General features: G+C 32.5%; 1 protein-coding gene and 1 long non-coding RNA gene across 9 annotated transcripts in view; one reads left to right on the plus strand and one right to left on the minus strand.

Moving 5' to 3' along the window:
• caps (capricious) overlaps positions 1–23,664 on the minus strand; it is an 810,649-nt gene that overhangs the window by 270,881 nt on the left and 516,104 nt on the right. The window contains exon 1 of one of the 8 annotated variants that reach the window (XM_074132383.1): positions 1,283–1,489. The exons of the other annotated variants lie outside the window; for them this stretch is intronic. The gene's annotated coding sequence lies outside the window, so the exon portion shown is untranslated. Of the gene's footprint in view, positions 1–1,282; positions 1,490–23,664 lie in introns of those variants that run through there. 8 annotated transcript variants of the gene reach the window in all.
• On the plus strand, positions 1,779–21,936 carry LOC141456420 (uncharacterized). Its single transcript, XR_012459753.1, has 4 exons — positions 1,779–2,116; positions 14,711–14,773; positions 20,465–20,728; positions 21,662–21,936. It is a non-coding gene; the product is annotated as an uncharacterized lncRNA (long non-coding RNA).

Genomic DNA, 23,664 nt, shown 5'->3' on the forward strand with positions numbered 1-23,664 from the left:
TTTGCTCACCACAAATATTGGATAATACAGAGCTGATGTAACCTACGAGGAGTACACCAAATGTGCCCACATTTCCCTAAGTGGATATTTTTCTTGCCTTGGAGGTCCCGAATCCAGATTACATTAAAATTACTAATTATGAATTCTACGCAAAAGAAAAAAGTATGCAACACCATCAACAATACATAGAAATCCTTTAATAACTTAAACTCCAGAAGGTTTTGTACCAACTCCTACCGTCACATTCTTTTTGTCACACACAATATACCATCTCCCCAAATCGAGTTCAGGTCAAAATATTTATCATTAACTTCAAGTTAAGCGAGTAAATGAACATATCGTGCATGAAGTAGAAAACAGAAAGTACACAGCAGCTATAGTTCCTGGTTTAGCTGATGTATTTGGCAATTTTGACACGCTGGACTTCTTTACAAAATTAGCTAGACTTACGCTCTTAATTATACTATTCAAATCATTTTTGCAAAAGCTGACTTTCTGGGTAAGATTGAATAACAGTTATAGTAATCGCCGACAAGTTTCGCGAGCCTGCCTCAAAGAGCAGTAATCCTAAACACTTCAATTTCTACTATATGGACAGACCTAAACCTAGTATAAAGATGCTAGCTACTTATTACGACACAATGTCATTAATAAAAGATGACAACACGACTTTAACAAAACCATCTCCGACTTATAGACATCGGTCAGTAAACGACTGAACAAACAACTGGCTGAACAAGAAGACATTACAAAAAAAATAATTCAATGAAAGTCCATTCCTTCATCAGAAACCCACAAAATCAAATAGATTCTGTGTTGTATAAATCAAACAACACAATCTTCTAACAATATGCATGTTGTATTTTCACAACCATTGCACTTGAAAGAAACTGATATGAAAACTGAACGATTTGGGAAAATATTGAAAGCTAATTTTAAACCCATAGTTGTTTAAAAAGGAAATTTTAAAGAATGCATTAAAATGAAATTGAAATCCATTCCGAATGTCAATTTGGTGAAACAAAGGATACTAATTTTGAACTTATAGTCGACTAAAAAGTAAAGAATAAAGAATACATCAAAATACAATAGTTTAGAAATCAATTTAAATAGTTTGTGTAGTATTCAAATTTAATGAATTAACCAACACTCAACGAGGTCAAGACGTAGCACAAAGATTAATTTTTTAAGTAATAATTAAATGATAACATGCTATTTCCATGCAAGAATAATGAAAATATAATTAAAATTTAAAATTAAATAATTGATATCAAAGTCTTACCTTTTTTGAAGAATATATAAGTCCATCAGCAACTCGATAGATCTCCAGTCCAATAGCACTTCGACACTTGACACAAGTTAAAATAATTCACAACACTATTTGTACTAAAACTGTATATCACGCACTAACTATAACTTAATCACAATTTATAAAATATAACTTCACTTTTACAACACTAATATTCACTATAAAAGTCATGGTAATAAGGAGACACTATAACGAGTTAAAGATGGCCGCCGGTAACTGGCCTGACTGATCAGCTGGTAAACTACAGTAATCTAAGCAGAGTGGCCAATTTTTGTTATCTTTATTTTACATTTGCAACTTACTAAAGTAAAATATGATTAGCGACTTATAATACAAAATCTTAAGCTGAAAGAAAAAAATTGCATTAATTTAATTAAATCTGCTTTGATATTTTAAAGTCGACTTTAATATAAATGGATGAAATAAAATCCCTAATTCGCAAATTACATATTCATTAATTACATTTAAATTTTGTTGATTATGAACAAAATAAAAAAATATTAAAATAAAAATAAAATTAGCCACTCTACTTAGATAATCTTAATTTACCAGCTGATCGGCCTGGCCAGTTTATGGAGGCCAAAGTTAACTCGTTAGTGATGTCTCTTTATTAACGTGATTTTTTAAAGTGAATATTAGTGCGTGTTAAGTGGGGAAAAAAAATAGAGTTTAAATTATACTTAGTGCTTGATATACAGTTTTAGTGCGAAGGATATTGCGAATTATTTTAAATAGTGTCAAGTGTCATGTGCTGTTGGACTGGTGATCTATTGAGATGCTGATGAACATTTATGTTATTTAAACAAGGTATGCCTTTTTTTTTATCAATTATTTAATATATAATTTTATTGTTCTTGCATTCTTTGTGAGCTTTCTGAATATCCCGATTCTAAGTCTTTGTCTCTTACAGTAGGTGTGAAAAAGATATTGTTAAATCTAAATTAATTTTGTTCGAAGTTAGTTTTGGTTTGGGTCAGAGCTATCAGTTGGTCTATGTTCTGTAGTGTGATTTCGTCTTTCAGTTTCTGTTTTATAATACTTACATAATCTCTGACAGATCTAAAACTTTTTAATAAAGACTTATTAAAGTGGATAATGTGTTGTCTATTTTTTATAATATGTAGGTAAACTTGGGATTCATGGATATATGTATTCGAGAATCTATTTCTATTTATTTAATTTTTTTTCTATATCATCTTGTCTACATCTCTATTAAATCGGAGTATTTGCAAAATAAATTAAACTCGTAAACGAAAATTTGCTGTTTATTTTAATGAAAATTTGGAAATATTATCTTTTATAGAAAAAGAGAAAAACAAAATAAAAGTTGGGTGTTTTTCAACGTTTCGCTTTTTCGTGCATTTTTTGATGTTCAGCAGATCAGATGATCTACCGGACAGTTTTAATTTAATAAATTAATGAAAATTTGTTTAGATCTAAAGAAATTAGGAGAATATTAGTTGGAAAACAGAATTAAAGTTATTATTTTAGTGAAGAATAGAATATTTAGTTTTCTGAACAATTTTCCGGTCGTAATCTGATATTTGAAATTTAATGGTGTATACACGATAATCTCTCGGATTTCCTCGGCTTCTAAAATATATTGTATGAAAATCTCGTGTTCTCGTTAAGAGATCGTTACCGTAAGTAGCGCAGTGGTTTAGAGAAATCCGTTTATATCTTTCGGAAGGATTTAAGCCGTCGGTGTGCCCGTCAAGTTTGTATTTTTCATTATTTTCTCTCTTCGAGAAAGGAGATATATTATATAAATATTAAAGTTAATAATAGTTTATTTCAATAGTTTTTATTAAAAAAATTTTTTAATATTTATTTCATGATTAAATAATAAACTTTAAAGCAATATTAGTTTTATTTAATCTTCCTCCACTTCTTCCGGTCATTTTTTTTTGTAACCAATGTAGCGCCTAAACTCGTCAACCTTTTTCCTTTTCGCTTCCACTTTAGCTTTCTGTACCTGCTAACACCATGTCTGTGAAGTTCTTTTCATACAACTGGGTATACAGGAAATGCACTGGGTTTTGACTTAACCTCTTCTAAAATCTGGTCTGACCTCCCAAAATTAGTTGCACTCTTTCTTACATCAAAATACAATTCTAATGTCCAAACTACATACTTTCCTAACAATGAAAATGACAGCTAAACCTTGTAGACTTACATCCTTTTTACACCGATGGACAAAACCTTTTTAAATAACTCACAATCCTAATTTTACTTCACTAGCTGTCTAATCTAACCATCAGTTTGAATTCTGCAACTATTACTCTACGCACAATATAACAATCTCATCACTCTTTCTCTAGAGTGATAGCAGAATTACTCGTATACCTTTCTTGAATTTACATAAGTATTAGATCGAGTTTTGCTTATGAGCATACTGTGGAAATTCAAAAGTATTCAACCGCGTATCTTGATTCTTTCCTATTTCCTATTTATTCTAGTCTCAATCGTCGACTAAGATGGCATGCCACGCAATTTACTCAATATTGAAAGCCAGAAACTGACTCATTTGCTGGAGAGTCACTAATGGATGGTAACTCCTCATATATTAATATTTTAGTTACTCGAATTACAAGTTGTATCTGTAGTTACAAATTTGTATGAAGTCATTGAAAAATAAATTCTGAGATCAGATTGTTTGAAAGGGCAGTAAAAATTTAAAATTAAGAATTTTTACTTCAGAGCGGAAGTTCGCATACTTATTTCCTCTACCGCCCCCCCCATTTTGAGTATCAATTATTTCCTAGCGACCCCCGAAAATTTTTAACTTTACCCCATCTTAAAAAGCACAATCGCAATCATTACTTTAACTTAATTATAAGGTGCCATATGTGTCTTATCCTGTTTCTGAGTTCAAACTTACATTTTAAACGAGACTGTTCTAATGAGAGCAATAAAACGCTACTTTATAAATAATATTTAGAAAAACATTTATTCAAATTAAAACAAACATTTCAATTTAAATTTTAAAACTAATCTAATGTGAAGGATGAATCAGATGATTTTAAACAGGTTTGTTAATATCAGGCTCTAATATACTCAAAAAAACAGCAGTAAGTTACCACGTTCGGTAACATTCAAACTATTTCTCGTTTCTAGTTAGCAGTTTTGGCACAGCACTAAATCCACGTTCACACAAATACGACGAAGGGAATACTATTATAAACCGTTGACCACAATCCAGGGTACAGCTGCATGATTGGATTTTGTAGCCAAAATTAACGAAAACATGAAATAAAAAAACAACAGAAATATTCGATGTAGTTGTAGTAGGTAGGTTTTTGATTTTAGTTTAAACCGCTTCAACTACCCCCCCCCCCCCCAATTTTCTCTGGGCCCTTTACCTCCCCTCTGAATGGCCACCAGTACCCACAAGGGGGGGCTTTATCGCTCACTTTAAGAAAGACTGCTTTAGACCAATTTGCGTCAATAAAATATTCAAAAAGAAATTCCTGATTCGCCAGTTGTATAAATTTATCTGAACCTTATAGTAGGGCATCTTGAATGTAGTGACCCTTTATAACTCTCTAAATTGTCTTGATGTGCGGTTTGGGATGGAGGGCTTGCTCTCCTCTGATAATCACTCTCCTTTAACAACATTGGGAAGAAAAAATTGTTGCTCGCTTCCTCTTTCTCTTGGAAGTATTTCTCTTAATTTCTCTTTCTCCTCCCTCATGATTGTATCTTCAGTGTAGCTTTTTTATTCTAATATTATTGTTGAAATCAATTGGACCTTAAACTGAAAATCACGTTTTATAAAATCACCTGAACAGTTCGGTTCTTATAACTAAAAGAAGAATTAAAAAGAAACCTTAATGATATTGGAAATAAAACAGAATGGGAAATTAATGTTAGATCGTTAAAAGTTAAAAAAAAAAAAAAATACTGAATGACATCCGACAGTTCCATCATCAGTCAAATAATGGCGTAGAAACTTTTCCTATTTATTCTATCATCAAATGGAAAGTAGAGAAGCTGGTTCGCCCAAACCCCTGGACTTCCACACCAGTACAGCGATAATGATCCTTAGCAATGGCTAACGTAGAAATAGGGAGTTTCTACAGAGTGTGTGTGTGTGTGTGTTGAGAAATAGAGAGAGAAGTTGCGGAAAAAAGTCAGGGAAAGTTACTTCCAACCGGATGAAAAAAAGAAAAAGAAGGAAATATTGTATCTATTTTCCCAATAATCCCGGCGCATCTTTTTCCAACAATATTTTTGTGGTCGGCGAAATTATCTTTTAAGGTGCCCCTAGTTTATTTCTTAATTTCACCGTTTAATGAATTGGATATTGCATGGTGCGGCTGGTTGTGCTGAATATATATTTTCAGCTGTAGGCTGTAATGTAAAATGTACCCTGGTTGAGTAGCTACTAAAAGGTAATGAGATTCTTGGTGGCAAGGTTGCTAAAGATCCCCTTAAGATAGGCTCATTAAGATAACAAACTTGCTGTTATCAATTTTTATTGAAAATGAAATCATATCTCTCCAGATTTGTTAGGCCTAATTGGTTGTATTGAAGGGAAAATTGTGAGGCTATTTAATTATTTAATGACTTTTCTTCAATTTCCTTCCAAGTATTTAAGAACATTTTCACAGAAAACGACTAGAAAATTGCACTTCACTGTAAATAAAATCGGTTCTACACCTTTCATATCTTCTTGATCCCCAGGCTCTCATTGGCTGGCCATCTAAAGGAAAAATCTTGGGTGGCGAAGCCGGGGAAGATCAATAGAATTTGGGATAATTTCATTTCTCAGAATTTGGTTCCTCTTCGCTCCAAATTCAAACTGTTAGTCGCTAGATTCTTTGTTATGCCTGCCAAGTGTGGGGTTTTCAGCGTTATGAGGAGCTGCAGAAGGTCGAGTGTTATTTTATCAAGAAACTGTTTGCGCTCCCTTATTGTACCCCCCCCCCCCCTAATTTTATGTTGTACCTGGAGAACTCAGTTGATTTGATTTTTATTTTTACTCTCAGACTCCCAATTTCCCGTTTTTCTCGTATAACAGCATCCGAAGTAATAATTAAAAACGCCTCTTGGTTTCTTTAATGGAAATCCCTTTTCGAAAAATATAACTTGGAGTTCGATCTTTCCTTGGAGAATGTTTCGCAGTGGCGATCTAGTATCTCTAAGCTCCTACCAGCAATTAGTGCTAATCTTCGGGTCTGCCCAGTCTTCCGCCAGGATTCTTTTATACAAAGAGCTCGATCATACCGTCCCGCTCTTTAGTTTTATTGGTAGTACAGCTAACTCGTTAAGTTTGATTGAGCTTCGCTGGTTGTTTAGTTTGCGAGGAGAGCTGCTATTCCTGAACTACACTCCATGGTATGACGGAGATGTACATGTCTGTTCATTGTGCAATTCTGGAGCCAAGGAGGACATTTTCCACTTTGTGGCTGAATGTTCGATTCTAAACGAGATTTCTTCTTTGGCTTGGTCGTCGCTTCTTATCAAGATCTCAGTTGTATTTTTTAATTGTAAACCTCTTATATCTTTTGCTCGTCATCCATGGCATTGCCGCAATCAATTTGTACAACTCTTTAATCATTACCAAATTAATTTCTTTCATTCTGCTTTAAGCACTAGCCTTTTTTGGTTTCTCTTCATTTATGTATTCACTTTTTTCTTTTCGCTTAATAGCGTATTTAAATTTCTCTTTTATTTAATTCATTTAAAATCAAAGGAATGTATTTTATTTTCGCACCAGTTTGTCTCTACTTTTTTATTTTTCTGTCTATGCTTTTTATAACTGTTTACATTTTTATGGTATGATGTGCATGTTTACTTCTGGCGGACGGATTTCAATCCATGACGTAAAATATTTATAAATTTCTTTTTAATATTTCTTCAATTTTGTTAATAAAGTATTATTATTAATATTATTATTACATCTTTTATTAGTCAATAAATAAAATCCAAACCCAGACTGGAAATCGAATCCAGTGCCACAATACATTTTAGCTTTGAGGGCTTCGCCTCTAACTGCTCGGCTACCGTGACGCCTTTGAACTCCTCTCAGATCTGACAGTCAAATCTGTGTAGAGTCAACTTTAAATACACTGAGCTTAACTATAGCCTCAAGCAGTGCACCATAATGCACAAACCGCTTAGCGTTCATCGTGTGATTCACAGACCCTCAAGCTAATCTGTTTTATCAATAGATAAATTCTGTTCAATAGATTAATCTTCGTCAACAGTTCCACAAAATTTAGATACAATTCATGACCTACTGTCGACGGAGTAAACATCAATGAGTACATTTTTTGCACCCTTTTTGTTCCAAAGTTGGTTTTTACTGCTACAAAGGAGCGGATTTCGGTCTAGTGGTCAAGAGCGTGGCTTTGTTAGTGTGATATCCCCAGTTCGAATCCCGCGCATGACTACTTTTTATTTGTTAGAAAAAGTAGTCTATAGTAAAGTATGAGCTTTCGCCCACGTCTACGACATCTAAAAAGGTAGTTGGACGTTAAGCCCAGCCTGAAAAAATTTGCGATTACTTTACTTAATAGGCTAAAATTTTGGAAAGGCGATCATCAGTGAGAGACAGAAATCTTTAGGCATAATTTGCAATGAAGACAAAGTGCGTAACTGTAGATTTGTTATAGCTCAGTTCCAATGATCAAAGCTGAGATAGTTGAAGGAAATGAGAACAATTTTTCGAACAAATATCCCAGGAATTTTTCTAATATCTCAAAACGCTGGGGACCCAAAATTGAGCAGCGTAATACACCTTAAAAATATACACATTGAGGCTTGATTTTGCTGCTTTAACTTTATATCAAATTATGAATAATTATAGAGGCAGAAGGAAATGGTAAAAAAACCTTCCTTAGGAGCATGAATCTTGAAATTATCTAGCAGGCAGATGTGGAAGAGATTTTTGAGTAAATTTTCCCGTTAGAAGCCCCACTAATGGAGAGAGAGTGACCTCGCGCTGTCGGGGGCACAGGTGGCCCTAAGACCTTAGCTCTAATGCATTGAAAAAAAAGTAGAATACCTATTGAGTGTAATTCTGCCTAGGGCTATAGTACCGCAGTTGCTTTCAACTGGTTTATTAAACAAAAGTAAACCTATTGAGACGTCAACTTCCATTTTGTAATGCCGCTTTTTAAAGATTTATGCATTTTTAGACAGGAAAAACCAGTTTTTAGACCTCATCCTGTAGACACTTTCCTATTTTATTATTAATTTGTTAGTTATTATTAAACTCGGCAAACATATTATCTAAGTTATTACCAGTATGAAGGGAAGACCTTGTATATGAAGATATAGGATGAAAAATGAGCGCCTCAAGCAGAAATTAAATTCTTAGAAGTAATCAATAATTTTAGTTTTCAAGCAACTATCCATCCTTAAAACGATATTATATCGATTTTTTATGCTTTTCTAATTCTACAAGAGATGATGCATTATTAGATTTCATACTTTATTATGGTAATCGTGCTTGTTTTTTACTCTTTTGAGGTTCGATAAAGTGGTTTTTACCAAATGTTTATATTAAAAACCAATAAAGTTCAGAAAGGTGAAAACTGATAAATCGCATACCATCAAAGGATGCCACAATGAGCTTTTTAAGAATCAGTCAAATAAAAATGTACCACTTTACTAAATAATTTGTTTAGTTTTTAAGATTTTCCTCAAAAAACTCTTCAATGATTTACTTTAATCATGGAAGGCTAATCGTACATATCTTGGTTTACTTTATTCTGCCTTACTTTATTCTGGTTTACTTTATATCTTGGTCTGCCATATTTATTCAGAAAAATGTAATAGAACTATTTCTAGGAGAGGGTATGAACTGGTTCTCTCTGAAGAATCTTTTTGGTATAATTTACTTTCTAATATTAAGGATTCAAATTAGCGAGGAATCGGTCCAGAAACAAAAACAACTCGTCTTTTTTCCAACGTTTCGACAAATATATTGCCTTCTTCAGGGCGTGGATATTACAGATAAAACAAGACAAAACAATTTAGATAATTGAAATACAGTGCCATAAAAACAAGAACAACAACGATAACAACATTTATAATTATTATTAAATTTATAAAAATTTGGTTGAGTTACAGAAAACTAAGAGCCAGAACTGGAGAACAGCTATATATATACAAATATAACGGGACTTATAAGGGAATTTTGGTAATGACAATAAAGTGACGAGACAGATGCAATAGAGTAATTACAATGTTTGGTTTGTCAAAAGAGCAAAATAGATATTGGAAATTTATTTTAATATAAATAAATGGTTGGAAGACCCAGTCTTGAATAAGGACGTAGAAAGAGAATTTGTTACAATGTTAAGCCAAACGAACATGGTTCAAGGGGTAGCCTTTGAATAAAAGAGTTGTTGTAGTTAGGTAGCTTGAGATTTAAATCACACGGTTTGAGGCTCATATCAATAAGGGAATCGATAGGAGATCACCCTTACTTGCAAATTAAAAAAGAAGAGCTCATTCGCGCAAAAATGATATACAAGGAAAATTTTGATACTTGATACTAGTATTTACAGCATCCTTTTGGTATGAAGGCAACAACTTCTCCAGTATCAATTAATTATTTAATTAATCCGAGTAATAAATATGAGTGTGTTCTTGAGTCAGTATAACTAAAAGAGAGGAACATGATAGCGAGATTTCATTAAGGTAAGAAGATAATGAAGTATTGCCTACCGTGAGGCTGTAAAGATGGCAAGTGACTTCCAAAGTTGTGTTGGTTTAGGATGGTTAGATTTAAAATTTAAGAAACTTGGTCGCTAAATAGGAGTTGCACATAATTACTCATATCATTGAGTTCACATAGATATAAGTAAACGTGGCTAGCTGGGCAGAAATATTGGGCGTAAAAGCGAAAGCCAAAAAATTAAGGCGGACTAAGACGGTGTGCATGAAAGACTATTCAATAAAGCCTCATAAAATGTGTTTAATGTTAATCAATAATCGTTCAGATGCGTTCAATGGGAAATGAACACAGAACAAAAGAAAATGCAATAAATTGAACAAAAAGGAAAATTATTGAACAAATGAACTTTGACAAATAGTTACGAAGATTTTTTTTTTTTGTACTCTAACGGTTAACTTGAATATGCAGATTTAACAACAACTGTTCGCCACAGTTATTTTTCCTCCTCTGTCAACAGATTCAACATTGAACCATTCAAGGGGAATTTGTGTACAAAGTATTAAAAGATATTTATTTTTAAAAGCCTTTTACCATTACCAGTTTTTTGTTTTGTCACGGTAGAAAAACATTTATCTCCATTTTGGTTATTTTCCTTTCTTATATTTTCAGGTTATTGTGTCAACATCACCTGCTTTAAAGTTAGTAACATTTGATTTTCAAAAATCACTCACTGAGAGCAGTTTCGTCTTTCTTTTGCTTGGTAGCAGGAATCGTGTTTCCTGATCTGGACTAAGCATCCTTAACAATGCTTCCTTTCTATATCAATGATTTTTCCTGCATTTATTTCTGTGGTTTTAGCGTGATTACGATAAAAAGCACCATTTTTCAATGGAAAATAGTAGAAGAATAAATTGTTCTTGAAATTTGGTTAATAGACACATTATATAAACGATTCTTCAGCTTTCTACTTCTTTTTTAGAAAATGATCATGAGATTTTCTCTTATTTTTCTTTTCACAAACTGCACTTGCACTAATAAAGATCAAAACTATTTTTATTTTTTTTTTTGGAAATGGCAGAAATTCAGCTTAAGGCGGAATATTACAGTTATATAACCTAAAATGTTATTTCAGAGCAATCAGTTTCAAAATCTTGCTGAGAAATAACTTCAATTTCTAAAAAAACATTTTTTTTAAAATAATTTGAACATGTGATTAGGGCTGAAGTGATGTATAATATCGTTGATGTTAAACGTCGCCATACGCATGTTTTTTTCTTCTCTGACTAGTTTTGGACATCCATCCCAACATTAGATGCTGATTAAACACTTAGGTCTAAAGAATTTGCCATGCAGCAATGTAATGTTGAATCGAAGTAATGTGAGATGGAAACATAGTTGCAAGTCAAATTCTTTCGACCTAATTGATTAATCAACCTCTATCAATAGATAAAAGGCTAAAAACGTTCAGGGATACAAAAAACATGTGTGTATATAGTTATACTGTTGCATTTGTGAGAATGCAAGGCCATTGTAGAAAGTTGGATTTTTTTTTTTTTTATCCTACGCCATCCATGGTCGCTGGCTACTTCGGCCATGCGACTGCGTGCAGCCCAATATAAATCAGATTTGCAGCAGTTGCTGCTTCGTACATCCTGCAGAGATATGCAGTCGTCTAAATGCGAGGCAGTCATAATTTCTAATCTGCATAACGGGCATATTGGTGATCCAGCAACACCAATGCGATGTAAATGGGACTGTAAATTAGTCATGGCCCGTTTTCATCCGAAACAACGCCACCTCTGAACAAACGTGGAAGGTTTGTGGAAACACGATCTGCCGGATTTAACAATGAGCTCCAGATTTTGCCCTCCGCTTTTCCTTTCAGCATTTCTTGTAGTTTTCCCAACATGTGACCCTTAATATTCTTCTTTGCTGTAAGGTACTTAATCGCGTTTTCGGGCTGTACCTTTTGGGCACCCAGTTTTGCAAGTTTGTCGGCTTCGTTACCTTGTAGTCCACAGTGAGCTGGGACCCACTGCCGAACTACCCTGGTGGGACGGAACAGTAGCTGCTCCAGCAGGTACTTGAAATTTGCGGGGATCCTAAAATAAGATTTTGTTCTCGACCAGTCAATTGGAAGTTTTACTCTAATTATAATTATTTTATTAATAATTAAAATAAATGTATTTTAATACATATTAGGATGATTTGGAGAGTAATTGCATTATCGTCTAGAAACAGAATTTAAATATATCCAATAACCTCCAAAAAAAAGTATCTGCACAGTCTCATCAATAATATACTGTAATTTTTTTTTGAAATAATTTGCATAATTATTCATTTTGGTTTTAATAAACTTTATTTTATAAAAGCTCTTTTCTGATTACAGTTATCCCTTGCAGGAAATTCATTATTTTGCAGTTTGTTGTATTAGAGGAATTAGCTAAGCTCCCGTAGGTGGCATTACGCGCTATACAGTATTCCTTTTCAGTATTATACAATATTAAATTTCAGATTAAATTTAATAAATTACAAAATGATGTTGTTCAAAGTGAAATTATTATGGTTATTTTAAATATATATTTATAAAGGTTTATAAAATAAGTGGTCTTATATAAAAATTCCAGTTTACATTTTACATTGCGTACGCGAGTTCGCTGTTGACCCCCATTTTCATAAACACATTTTTAAAGAGTATGCAAAGTTATGAAAGAAACCGGAAACCACAATTCGATATCTTCAAAATTAAAGGTGCTAGGCCATTTCAAAATCTGGTATTTATTCATCATATTTCAATTTTTTAACTTGTTATCAAAGAGAAAGAAGAGCACGCGATAGGTCATTTTTATGTATTTTTTCATCCCCTTTCTACTAAAAATATTGCCAAGGCAGTAAAGCTAGTATTTTTTCTTAATATCGGGAAATAAGTTGATTTCTGAGTGATTTTTCTTAGAAAAATCAAATGTTAAGTGCTTTAAATGTTCTCAAGTATACACAGAAAGGCTAAAAAATAATTTTACATCTGTTACAAAACAAGAAGGTTTAATAATTATTTGTTAATTTTGGTAGGGTTGCGTTTAATTACCAAAAAAATTGGAAACCTCCTGTCACATATTTAAGTGATCAATATCTCTCATGTAAAGGATCAAACTTATTCCTTAATTTATTTAGGTTAGCCAGGAGGTTATCAACTGCTCTCTGTATCTGAGGAGCCACCTTTGAAAAGAGTAGAACTATCGTTTTTTAATCGATTATCTGGAAAGTGTCTCGCAAAGAAATTCCTTTTGACTTCTTATCATTTTAAGTGAATGTATTGGCGATGAAAACCTTTAATGATATGTAAAAGATTTTTAGGGAAAAATTCATTTTTGGGGATAGATATGAAATTGGGCTCCCCTCCGAACTGCTATATTTCTAAATAATACTCGTACATTCAAAACTGCTCTACAAATATTTACCATTGCACTTCATATTAACAATAATGCGTTATTCTCCTATAATAAAAATATTCCACCTCTAATAAAAGATCGGTCAAATGAATGCTAGATTTAGTATTTTTTCACCAAATAGCTTAATTTCAATCTACTTTTTTCTTTTTTCTTGCTAAATTTGGGATTTGCAGAAAATTTAGTTTTGTGAACTCCACGAGAATTATTCTCACAATAGATTAAAATAAGGAAGTACCACCAATAAATGTTTTACTGATTTTTATATCAGAATAAATCTCATATTTCAATGGTGGAAGATTTTAAAATAATTTTGTATTTGTTGAGAGTAATAGAAATAGATATCACAAAGCTATAGAATTTATTAATATGTATTTTATTGTTATAAAAAATCTGTTTTTTCCGTTTGTTGTTAAAAAAGAGAAAGAGAACCGCCAACAAAAGCGTGGATATTTATACGACTTTCGTTGTTCATAGAGAGGTAAATTGTTATTACCAACGTTAAGTTTTTATTAGTTTATTTGTTAGGGAAAAACTGTTTTTTGATTGGATATATCCATAAAATATGACAGAAATAAATTTTCATATTACAAGTTTTATTACGTAATAATTTTTAAACAGATTAAAACTAATACATCCACCATCCATCAACAGAATAATGCAATTTAATCTTTATTCACAATTTCGCCAAAATTTCCGGGATCAATAAATTTTAACAATAAATATTTAGGATTATGATCTTTCTGTAAACTGAGTGAATAGCCAATTTCATTGGTTCTTTTTTTTTAACCTTTTATACTTTTTAAAATTCTTCTTTTTTTGTCTTTTAATAACAACGCTTCGAATCTCTCCGATCATTTTTCAAAATCTGTTACAGATCACATTGATACAACCAAATATACGACTATTTTAATAATCAAATAACATAATTGATAAATTTGTTGTAAATTACATCTATTCCCAACATTTAAATCTCTTTTTGAACTTCGAAATTATCTTCTAGAAAAAAACTAGATGCTTTAATGTTACTTGTTCCATTTTTTTTCTTTTATTTTACGTGTTTTCTCATTAAATTATTATAATTATTTTTTTGGATTATCAATATACCTCAGATGTGTACCTAACCAAGCAAGAGCTTAACTCCAAAAAGAAAAAAAAAAAAGAAGAAGATTAGAGAAATGGGAGATCCGCTGTTGTTCCAAAATAATAATAAAATCAAAAAATAAAAAATTGTTTCAAGTAAATAGGAACTTTCTTATTATAAAAAAAAAAAAAAAAAATAGAAATATTTATCTAAATATTCCTTTGCTTATCTCTTTATAGGGATGGCAGCCATTCCAGTTTCTCCTCTGTATACACCAGCTGGGTCTACTATGTTCTGGCAAGGTAAGAAAGTATCTTTCCTTTAAAATACGCTACAAGAATACAGATTAAGTGAACTAGTTCTTAAGAAATATTCAGACTCTTTCTAAATTAATAAAACAATGGGTTTTATCTGATGTTTATTTAAGATTATAAAGGAAAAACAAAACATTTATTTGAGAAAGGAATAATAATTAGGGAAATGAAATCATTAAAAATTTTACTGTAAATGTAGCAATTCCATGTAGAAGAGAATCAATTAGAGGAATAGTGTCCCTATTTGTGGAAAATTGCTGATCAATTGAGTCTTCAATAATCGATTAGATTTGTGTCGCTTTTTAGCATCATGGGAGCCAAGATTGTGCAGAATTTATCTTGCTATTAGTGTAAAGCTTTTTGAGTCCAAGAGACTATTGGCTGTTGATCCAATCGTTTAATCTAATTATTTGTAATATTTCCAGATCATATTAATCTACCTTTAATACTTATTCATCCAGATTGTCACCTATTTCCTTCTAAATCATGAAAGCTAGGCGATTTGTGTTAATAAAAAGTGCTTACTTTTTTTTACTGTTTACTATTAACAGTGTTTATTTTTAAATTTCACTCAATTCTCCAACGTACATTCCTAAGTGTCAAATATGCAAAAAGGCCTGCACTTTTTTGAAAGAAATCTTTACTTAGATTGTCTATTCTAAGAAGTTTAAGAGTCTTCATTTTTTTAAAGGCCTCTTCTCTGTGGTGCCATCTTTAGCTGTCTTTTCCGACTGAAAATCTGAACCTCTCTTATTATACTGCACTAACAGAAAATCTTTTTTTCTCCAGTACTGTAAATGTGTTTTTCAGTAATAGCTAAAAGTATGTCTAAACTAAAATCGACTGCGAGTGCCAAAATTATATGATTAATCCTTTAAAATATTAACTTTATGCCAAAAAAAATTATATTAGCTGGCGTTATCATTCGCAAGGATAAAATTCTGAAAAATGCTTATAAATACAAGAAAACTTAGCGATGATCTCGCACAACTAAGGCTTATTGAGGTGCTGATAGGCTTACTGTAATCGAACAGCTCACTGAACTTACTGAATTCTAATGCGACTTCAATCAGGCTTTTATTTCTTTACCTGACAAAGAAGCTTGAAAATACGATCAACCCCTACGAGTGCTGGATGCAGACTATAACCAGGAATAGATTTTTAATTTAATCTAATATATAATTATATATCTTTTCAATCTTTTATAAATCACAGTATGATTCTCTCTTAATTTCATTTGGGCTAAAAAACGTACCTAGAAGTTTGCTGTTTGTCATACAGATTCAATATTGGAAACTCCAGCAGTGTAGTTGTTGAACTAATCTACTATCGTGTTTTTATAGAGTTAGTTGTGGATGTGCCTAGAATGTCTATTTTCAAATGTTATGAATAATTCTCCGGTAGAAGAGAACTGTACGATCAGTTGATAGCATCGGCACTTGGCCCTCTAATTAGGAAACTATAGAAATACAGAGACTCCTCTATCGTGCATGAGAGAAACATAAAGAAAATACTTTTTGTAAAATACAAGAACTTCGATCGATAGTCATAATTTATAAAAAATAAGCTAAAATTGTTGGTAATGATTCACAAAATCGAATTGAAGATATTGCTAATGATTCTGCTTAATTTTTCGATGCAAAGGCTGCAGATTGGAATTTACTTATTTAATGTTTATTTATCTAAACCATCTTCACTTGGTAATGTTTCTGATCTGCGGCATTTGGATGTTTTACAGATGAAAAATTGTCCACTATCGGTTTTATCCCCTTCGGATACGGCCAACTGAAAGGAAAAACTGGTTTCTCCATTACTTTCAAACTAAATCCTTCTTATAAACATTTAGTTCTTAGCAATCTCTATAGCTTTACGTTTTTATATAGGAACTTCATTAACTAGGATCCAAGCTCCATGAAAAGATATTCTGGGCGCTTCTTTTAAGATTTCTAGGAGAAATAATCTCTGGACTCTCATTTGAAAAGCGTCCTGCCAAAGCGATACAGATATATTCTGGTCAAGGAAGGCACTGTCGTAAATAATCCGAAACCTGTTTACCCATTCACTAATTAACTATAACTGGCCAAGACAGGCACTAATTAAATTGAAGCTTTTATCAGTTGCCCAACATAAGTCCTCAACAGATGGATATCTAGAATAAAAAAGTTACTTCTAATAATTTAAATTCCCGAACGACTTTTAGAATGTCATTTCTTAGTATCATTTATATATTTAAAAACTTAAATTTTTAATTCGGCCCACGAAGCTAAGTTGTATTGTAAAAGTGGTTTCTTGTCCGTGGATTTTATTTAATGAAATCAAAAGGAACTCTATTGAAGTAAGTTAGCTAGCCGCCTCTGTCCACAACATGAGATCGTTAGCTGGACGTAGAGCCCATCTGAAAAAGTTTCTGAGTGAGTGAAAAATTTAGAATTTAGAACAGTTTGGCTACTTTAATCACTATTCAACTAGTTTTATCTCGCATCTGTCAACTTAATGAAGAAATTGCTTTCAAACAAGACAAGTGAGGAGTTACAGAAATATTATACCTATGTGATTTTCGAAGAAATAAAATCATAACGGCAACGAAACTTTTTCTTTTTCTGTGAATCTTCGAAGCTTTTTTTTTTTTAAAAAAAAACCTTTAGACGTTTCGCAAAGCTCTGCCTTCAAGTCTGCTAGTTTTATGTCGCTATTCAGATGCTATTGTACTTTGAGGTATCATTAAAAAATGTCCTTGTAGTTGACAAAAAACTGGCGGATAACTCCCAGCTGTCATATCAATCGAAAACTTTTAAAGTTTCTATTTAAGTCATCCTCATAGTTCCGGGGAGGTGTTTTTCAGCCCAAAAATAACTCCGAATTTCCAAAGAAAAGAGCAACATGAATTGAAAATGTAAATTTAAAGTTTCAAAAGAATCACATGAAAATTTAGAGATAAGGAAAGGAAATTGTTGATTTATTCTAAAAGAGCTACTTTATTTTAAATGAGGAAAATTTAACTAAATTAGCTAAATTTAAAAGTAGCTCTTTTTTTTAACAAGCATTTATCCAACTTTAACTGGAGTGCCATTTACTCTTCAAATCAGTCAAATCGAAGTTCTCCAGGCAACTTTTCTGTGCTACTTCAACACTCCAGGTATCTATTGGTGCTGGCAATATTTTTACCCCTCTTAACCCACAATTTTCCCCTTTATACTCTCTCTCACTCACTCCGAATTTTTCATCTTTCTTTTATTTATTATTAAGGGGAAAGGAAACTTTTAGTCCAATCAAACTTTGGCACGGTAAAACACTTTGGTATGAAAATTACAAGACTTCTCTCAACACATCTGCAGAATCTAACCACATTACGACACACATATAGTGTGGTTACTTGAATAAACAGAAATAGGTTTCACAAATTGGTTGTGTTAATGTGGAACTTTGTTTTTATCCATCCGCCTGTAGTTAGCTTAACTCAAAAACGGAAAACGGGCAAACTTGTTATGGTTATCGTCAACGGATGATTCCTGCAGTATTTCTCGTATTTTATTGTTTATATACAGGGTGTTCATTTTAAGAAGGCTCAAATGCATTTCTGTTAAAACGATTGATGGTAGAGGAAAAATTTGTTGCCTGTCACCTCTAGTTTCAGAATATGTGACTTGATTTTAGATTCCTAACCTCATACTCCTCCGATACAGAGAGCAGTTGATAACCTTCTGGCTAACCTGGCTTGCGAGCCAGAGCAGGCATCTTTGAAGGCACAGTACATGCTGCCCAAGTTGAGTAAAGTGCATTATTTGATAAATTAAGGAATAAGTTTGATCCTTTACATGAAAGATACTTAAATATCACTTAAATATGTGACAGGAGGTTTCCATTTTTTTTTGTAATTAAACGCAACTCTCCCAAAATTACCAAATAATTATTAAACCTTCTTGTTTGTAACAGATGTAAAATTATTTTTTGCCCGTTTTGTGTATGCTTGAGAACATCTAAAACTTTTAACATTTGATTTTTCTTAGAAAAATCACTCGGAAAAGAACTTATTTTCCGATATTAAGAAAAATACTAGTTTTACTGCCTTGGCAATATTTTTAATAGAAAGGGGATGAAAAAATACATAAAAATGACCTATCGCGAGCTCTTCTTTCTCTTTGATAACAAGTTAAAAAATTGAAATATGATTAATAAATACCAGATTTTGAAATGGCCTAGCACCTTTAATTTTAAAGATATCGAATTGTGGTTTCCGGTTTCTTTCATAACTTTTTATACTCTTTAAAACTGTGTATATGAAAATGGGGGGGTCAACTGCAAACCCTCACTTTTGGTCGCGCGTCAGCCGCGTATGCGGGTAGGAATCTAAAATCAAGTCACATATTCTGAAACTAGAGGTGACGGGCAACAAATTTTACCTCTACCAGATTAACCGTTTAAATATGAATTGCATTTGAGACGTCTTAAAATGAGCACCCTGTGTAATGTATTTGAATTTATTTCGGACTTCGATGGTTTCTTTGTTTTTTTAAAATTAGATTCTGGCACTTTGTGGTGAACACAAACCTCTTCAGCTGTAAAGTTACAAAATAAACTAAGTAGTATTTGTCTTTTTCATTCTTCATAATTTGGAAAAAAGTAAAAATACCTTTTTTTTTAAGTTTGTTTAGAAAAAGTTTGAATAGACTATTGAGTGGTTAGACTACACTTTTATATTTGTTAGTGTGCATATGATCACGGACACAGAGTGAAGCTGCGGTTCCTTTAGTCAATATTGTGTTAGTGTTGGCAAGCACAACTATTTAGGAGGTTCAGCGTGCACAGAAAAGCGACAACAATATACGACCTAAGTAAACAGAGTTAACATTTTCAAAATACACAACCTTTCTATTGGTTGGACGTTGGTGATCAGAGAACTCTGTGTACGACAAAGTTTCGACGTCGAAATTGGTGGTCAGTCGAAAACACTACTTTCTATGACTAACACTCACATACTAACACACACAAATATTTTATATACCTATACTTAAAGAAAAGCCTAAAGGGTTGTCCCTTAAAATAAATATTATTTCGATAAGTGTAGACTTCCTTTAAGGATCACGGCTCCTCCTACTTCACTTCCTACAAAACTTTACATACTTGACATTTAATTCTTTAGCCCAAAGATAACCTGGATTGCATTGTTTCTATTTAGTGTTAGTAAGAGAAGGTTTTCTTATAAAAATTACATTTGAAATATTAAATCCCGCTTGAATATAGATCAAAGTCCTTTAAGAAATTAATTCAATTAATTTATTTCGCAAAAGACACAAACCCTATCAAAATAGCAGTGACAAGAGACTTCTTTGATCAGCTAATAGAAGTTATAGTTGGCGATATAGGACACATTGGCAATGCTATGTTAATAATAATGGTTCGATACTCGCATATCACCTGATAAACTCAACTGTTGAACTTAGTTTAACTAATTCTCTGTATATTCAACAAGTTTCGCTTCAATTAAAAACAACTTTATTCATTTCTTTAATATTTGAATAGCAATTGCGCTTATAAGATAAAAGTAAAGTAATGCCTTTATAGTTTTCAAGCAAAAAATATTCCTACAAGATGTGATTTAGGTAGTTTTTATTATTATTATTTTTTTTTTTTAGAGCAAGAGTTATTTAATTACATAAATTAGAAGTGTTAATCTTTTAGATGCCGTGATGAGTAATATATTGGAGATGATGAAGAGACATGATGCGTAATATAATCAAGTTAAGAGAGATAACACTAATTAAGATAAATAATGCGAACAAATATTAAATAAAATACGGTAAACGAGCTATATGAACAATCTGGAATATAGATTTGAACATACGCGGAGACGTGGCTGAACAATCCAGTTAAATATGTAGCTTTGAAATGAGCAATTTGACTGTGTCTTCGCCTGGACAGGCTAGCCATATTCTCCAGACAATGGTGAGTATGAATGTCGCTTCCACTCTAATTCTCTTGTAGTTTTGTCTGTTACAGTCGTAAGTATTTCTCTCAAAGTGGTAAGATTATCCAATGCTCTCTAACACTTCATTAATAAACCAAAATTCTCATATTTAAATGAATTTTTGCCAATTTTGATTGAGAGAAAAGATAAACCCATTAAGTTTAACTGCTGAGATTACCTTACAGCCCCAATTGAGTCAAAAGATTTTTAATCAAATAAGAAATATTATCTTTGCTAACTAAACTCCTTTTTAATTTCTCACTTTACTTTTAAAACATTTTTTTTTTGGAAAAATGATTGATTTCTAGGGGATTGTAGGAAGGGTTAGAATAGTGGTTATATTTATAGTTTTTTCTGACAAAATTATCATAATGAGGTGCGAAAATTTGCGATAGAATTAACTCAGTTTGGCGACAAGAGCACAACTAGTGCTTTGGAGGTAATAAATATTTAAAGTGATCTCACTATAACGCTAGTGCCTTCAAATGAGCCAGCTCCTTAACATACATTAGCTCTCTCTCTCTCTTGTACTTGTATTTAGGTCAGCTTAATGGATAAAGAATCTGGTTGAGGAGTTACTGATTACCAAATGGACTCTTTCGACGTGAAATAGCGATAGAAAAATTTAAATTTTGCAAAGTCAAGGAGTACAGAATGTAGAACTGTAATCGAGTACCCAGCTGTTCGGAGCTAATGAAGAAGATTAAAATGGTTAGGGATAGGCTGATAATCGGATTTATTGAATCAGATTTAGTGGTTTAATTTAGGGCAGCTGAAAAACTGTATCGAATGCTTAAATCACGATTAATTGTGAGATCAAGTAAAAAAAAAAAAAAAAAAAAGCTACATTGGTTGTCACTCGAGCTGGTGGTAAATGGTCTAATATTTATTTTACTTTTTTTCAATTTAAGGGCCGTCAAGATTTGAGGTCTACAAAGTCTAATTGTTTCATTCATTAACAGTTTCCTAAAGGGCACTGTGCAGTTAATCATTTCGATCTAGAAGGGAGTTTTGCGAGATTTCCGATTTGGAGTTATCACTAGAAGTATGCGATTTGAGCTCCCCAAGAGGCTGATTAAAAAGGCTTTACGGAATTGATCCAGATGGATTTGTGTGTCCTCCATAACTCAACAAAGAAAAATCACAGATTCAAATAATCGATTTTTGTACTACAAGTATTTTACACTTTTTGAGATTGTCATAAATAAAATATTCAAATTGCATACATGTAGACTGAAGATTTGCATTTGAGAGTAATAATTTCGTAATTAGTTTTATATTATAAGGAAAGGGATTATTCTTGCTTTTTCCATTTCAGGAAAACGTTAATTCCTATCATCTACAATTAGATAAATAGTTAGATAAATAATCTTTAATATTGTATAAGTATGTAAAATAAATAATTATATGAAGTGCCGATTTACAATACATTATATATAACCTTCATAACAACGGTATGCGGAAAGCTAAAGATGTGAAGGATAAAGAATGCAGGGAAAAAGGAAGGAAAAACCTGCAGCTAGTGTAGAAAGTTAGAGAAGGATGTTTTTTAGTCTTTTGTGTCTGTAGGGTATAGAAGGATCTGTAGGAGGCTATGTCGCGGCAGAGTGGATTAGGATAGCATTCTAGGATGGAAATGAGTTTCAGCAGAGGATATAGGAGTGTACGGGGAATATAGGAGTGAGTCCATTTTAGTGCGTCGTGGAGCGTCAGAGACGAGTCTGAGAAATTTGTTCTATGTTGTCCTGGAGTTTCTTGATGTTGCTACTACAAGTCAGGGTCTCCAGGCGGAGCAGGCGTAACATCGGCCTCATGTCCACTTTGTAAAGGAGAAGTTTGTTGGTCACAGTCATTTTCGAGTCACCTGAGTGTAGAGGAAATAACAGTTGTGCAGTCAGTTAGCCAGAATTTCATCTCCAATGATATTAATAAGAATTGATAAATGTTGGCCTAGTGTTTATGAAGCGTGGCTTTGTAAGTGAGAGATCCCAAGTTCGAATCCCGCGTGAGGCTATTTTTCAGAAAAACTTTTATTTTTTTAGAAAAAAATCACTCAAATAGTAAGTAAATAGTAAAGTATGTTCTGTCCCCGTCCAAAAGATCCAATTGGTAATTTGAAGTTAAGCCCCGCTTTAAAAATAGGCGATTACTTTACTTCATTAAGAATGAAATATATAACAAAAATTCCTAATTAAGCGAAAATTGATTGATCGAAGTGCCAAGATGCATTTGTTTTTCTACTTTTTGCAAAATTTTTCGAAGGTGGACCAATGATATTTTTTATTTTTTATTTCATTAACTTACACCGGACACACGTAAAGGTCCAACCACTTTTATTTACAACAATTTCACACGAAACTTCCTTTAGAGTGGTTCTTATTGAGCCGGTGTTGTTTCAGTGTATTGTTCGGTTCTAACAGCTGTAAAATATCCAAACAAGCTTTGATTAACTACATAATGTGCTGTAAGATAAAGGCATGTTCATGTATTCATCTGATGTTTTTCAATTATAATTCCCTTTATTCTCTAATCATTCACAGATTTATTAGCGAAAATATTAATTAAGATAAGCGCAATAATGTCGTCAATTAGGTCTTACTTTGTTTCGAGATAGAGGAAAAATTCCTTCTGTAAGTGGGGACCAATGAAGTACGCCCGAAAAGTGCCAGGCATCACAAAATGAAGAAGGGGTCCCCAAACTTTTTACACAGGGGGCCAGTTTACTGTCCCTCAGAACGTTGGAGGGCCGGACTATAAAACAAACTATTTTAAAGTAAAAAAAACAAAACGGGAACAAATAGAATATTTCAAATAAAGAACAAGTAAATTTAAATCAACAAACTGTCCAGTATTTCTGTGGAAATTATGGTCCTGCTTTTGGCTAATGAGATGGTCAATGTCCGGTTTAGTTATA

This window comes from Rhodnius prolixus, unplaced genomic scaffold, assembly GCF_049639745.1.
Source record: "Rhodnius prolixus isolate KJV_2025 unplaced genomic scaffold, Rpr scaffold_4, whole genome shotgun sequence".
NCBI classification, from domain to species: domain Eukaryota; kingdom Metazoa; phylum Arthropoda; class Insecta; order Hemiptera; family Reduviidae; genus Rhodnius; species Rhodnius prolixus.